Raw genomic sequence first — 4,097 nt, 5'->3', positions numbered from 1 at the left:
ATGAGGTTTGGAGCAACCTGGTGTATTTGGAGTTGTTCCTGACCATTGCCAGAGATTGGATGAGATGACCTTGGAAGGTCCCTTCCAACCCAAACCACCTTATTAGTCTATGATTGGAAGTGTTTAAGGACACTTGGAAGGAGGTTAAGGACTTGGAAGACGGTTGGAGAAACCTCATCTATTTGAAGACATCCAGCCATGGCAGGGTTGCAGGATTAGATGACATATAAATTGGTTTGGATTCCAATCCAAACCATACCATGATTCTATGATTCTATGAAGGGTGGGAGATGCCCCATCCTTGGAAATAACCAAAGTCAAGTTGGACAGTGCCTTGAGCAGCCTGGTCTAGTTGGAGATGTCCCTGACCATGTGTAGTGGGAATGTTGATATTTTTTGGTCTGTGTTTGGCCCCAGCCACCTGTGGTAGTTTATATTCTCCCTGCCAAGTTCACTGATAAAGCAGAGAATTTGTCCTTGGAGGGAGAACTTCTGTATAAACCATTTTAATTGGTGTTCTACTATTGGTTCATGGTCTACCAAGAGCATTTGAAGGAGAAGGTGAAGAGGAGAGGAGGAAGGCTTGACCCTTGACTCAATTAGAAAAGACCCCTAAAGCATACTGCGTGTACATTAGGGGATTTCCAAAGTTCTCATGCATGCGCTGAAGGGATGAAGTTATATAACTAAGAGGGTGGGATTGAGAGCCTCTGGTAGGATTGTGGCCACACCGTCCCAAGCAGAGATGCTCATTGATTTTATAAAAAGCAGACAGGTTTTTGGTTCGGGTTAGTGGCTTGCTCTACATGAAGGATCAAGTTGCCTTTAGTGGGGACACCTGCTGTCGTGGGAGCCTGCTAACCCTCCAACAAACACTGCTGCTGCAGAGGGCTTTATAGTCTTTGGAGTGGGTAAGATCATCTCATAAATGACACATAGGTGAGTAGGGTGTTGTACCTTCCTCTTTGGTTTTCCCTTTCTCCCAAGTGCCCGTTTTTGTTAGCTACCTTTTCGTAATAAATGTTTGCTTTATTGAGTTCCAAGGGTGTCTGGGTTTTCAAGCTTCAGTATGTCTCGAACCTTCCCTAATACACCATGGCAGAGATTTGAACAAGATGGCCTTCAAGGGTCCCTTCCAACCCAAGCTATTACAGAATTCCATGATTTTCTGACCCAGCAAGAGCCCATTCCACAGCTCCAAACATTCTTCCTCTCTATCCAGTGATGCTGAGGTCAGCACCTGGATGGATGCCATGAGTCTGGCAAGATCCCCAGATTTCACATAAATGGACCTTCTCCAGCACTTCAGGAGAGCTTCGACATGGCCTGGGGGCACTGGGACTGCCATGTGTCAGCCACAGGACCCAGATGCCACTGTGTTCTCAGGTAGACCTCTCCTGTTGTGTCTTTTCAGGCAGCAAACAGAGATCCTGAATGGTTCCTCTGTGCAATAGATGCCTGTGACCCACCACTGAAAGGAGTCAGGCACTGGAGCAGGGCCAAGTGGCAGCAGCTAAGACTCAGAACTGCAGAAGAGGAGGAGAAGGAGAATTAATGGAGAAATACCTTGCTGAAACTGTAGTGAAAAAAAGGGGAAATCAAGCCCACCCTTGACTTTCCAACTTCCTGCCTTATTATCAGCATCAATGTCTGAGGTCAGAGTGCTCATGCGGGCAGAGCCAAGGGCATGCAAATGAATCTCGGAGCAACAGAGGAGGAGAAGTAAGAGAAGGAGAAGTAAGAGAAGGAGGAGGAGATCTGGTGGAAAAGACCCTCGCTGAAATCCTAGAGATGAAGATGGTAGAAGCCCAGCCCACCTGTTCTCAGGAACGCTTGAACTTCCACAACCTCTTGTTGTATGTACTGTTGGTATCAAGTTTTAGACCAGTCTTCTCAAGGAAATGATCATCAGAACACAAAGTGTTCTGATGCCAAGACCAAGACTAAGAGCTTCAAAACCAGTGAGACTGGTTCCCAGAGGGCTGGGAACTTCTGGGTAGTGCTAGAACCAGCTGTGGCTTCATGGAGCTCTAAGTGCCACCTGCTTGAGGAGCCTGTCAATAAACATCTCTGAATGACACAAAATAGGAAATAAGATTCAATGTCATGAATTGAAAGGAATTTAGAAGACCAGGTTTTCATGTTAGTGTTTTCAGAAAGCAACCATTCTTTTAAAATTGAGCAGTAGTGTAATATTTTTAATAATTTTGATTTTAAATGAATTTTAACATGTATTGCTTTATTTGTTTACATTTTCTTTTTTGGCCACAGGTTGATTTTAGGCAGGTTTTGAGTTATTGTTTTCTCCAGCATGTTTTTGTTATTAAAAATTATAATACTAAGTATTGGAAAAAAAAGAAAGTTTATAAATGAAAAACTATCTTTCTACATTTAAGCTCAGTAATGGCTTCCTTCAGTAAATATTGCAGTATCAAGTACTGAAATGGATACTCACTTATAGAATCAGGGTTGTGTACGCGTTTTTGATACAAGAGAATTTGTCACAGTAAGATCCTGATTTGTTTAAACACATTACACACACAGTTTTCAAATTTCCTCCCGAGGAAATAAACACTCTTCCAGAGAGAAAGAAAGAAGGCTCAGTTATATATATGATAAAATGAATATGTGGGTTTAATCTAGATAATTTTAATTAAGTTAAATGTTGAATATTCAATACTATAGTGGAAGGCTGAAGCTGCCAGTTACTTCTATTTAAGACCAAAAAATCGTTAACATATAGTGCAATTCTTTCACCAAAATAGAGATGACACAAATATATGTAAGTACGCTGTCTACTGGGTGACAGAATGTTGTTAGAATCAATGAAAATTTCAGCCTGGAAAACAATTTGGGGTAGAACCAGCTGTTTTAATGCCCAGATCATTTTAACTCTTCAAATACAACATAGCAATGTGTCTTTACAGAATCAATAGTTTCTCCAATTACAGCTAGCATGGTGCTCAAGACAGGCTACAAATGCCGTGTAATTGAACTTCAAGGCACTATTTCTGTCTCTTGTGGCAGCTATCCTTGATGCTGAATCACTAGATGGTGCAACTAGTCTCTAACTTTCTGAAAAACCATTTATTTTTTTTCCAGTACACAAATTATTATCATTGGAAAGTCAGTTTTGCTTGGAAAATTTGCCTTTGATGTGAATTTCTAGGAAAGAAGCAGAAATTTGTATCCATTTTTTTTGACATATTTATATAATGGGGGAAAAATTGTCTGTTTAGTGTCCTTGATCCCTTTGAAAGAATATGTATAAAATAAAATTGGGTTGTGTGGCTGTGTAGAATTAGGAATGACAGTTGCTCCTTAATGAATACAACAGACTGTCCAGTGCATATGCATTTTGCTGCCCCATCTATGATTTGCAATAAAACTCCCTTCTTGGTTCTCGTCAATGTCACCAGGGCAGTTCCTCCAGGATTCTTGGGTATGGCAGAAAAAAATTTGGTCTTTCCTTCCCTTCCCAAACCTTCCCTTCCCAAACCTTCCCTTCCCAAACCTTCCCAAACCTTCCCTTCCCAAACCTTCCCTTCCCAAACCTTCCCTTCCCAAATCTTCCCAAACCTTCCCAAACCTTCCCTTCTCAAACCTTCCCAAACCTTCCCAAACCTTCCCTTCCCAATCCTTCCCTTCCCAAAACTTCCCAAACCTTCCCTTCCCAAACCTTCCCAAACCTTCCCAAATCTTCCCTTCTCTGGATCCCTTTCCTCCCATGGTGTGGGGCAGCCCAGTTCTAGTTCCATTTCCATCTGAGGAACCATTTCCAACGGCTTGAGGTGGATAGGGAAAGGGAACTCCAGCACCAGGGGTTTCTTCAGGTCCTGAGCCTGGAGGGGAGAGGTGCTCTCCCCTCTTTCCACCCACGTGGTCTCATGGCAGGCACAGAGACAGCACACCGGGTGTGGAGAGGAGGCAAGAGAGAGTTTATTGCTGGGGGGTTACATTTATAGGCTTAGGAGGATTAACAGAGTAACCAATTACAGGTTGCAGGAAGGGGTTAACAACCAATAGGAAGGGGTTAAAAGGGGCCAATAGAACACCTCAGGATATCTCCTCAGGACATTCCTGCATGGGATAACACT

The sequence above is a fragment of the Pseudopipra pipra genome, chromosome Z (genome assembly GCF_036250125.1).
Source record: "Pseudopipra pipra isolate bDixPip1 chromosome Z, bDixPip1.hap1, whole genome shotgun sequence".
Lineage (NCBI taxonomy): Eukaryota > Metazoa > Chordata > Aves > Passeriformes > Pipridae > Pseudopipra > Pseudopipra pipra.
This window is presented reverse-complemented; position numbering follows the sequence as displayed.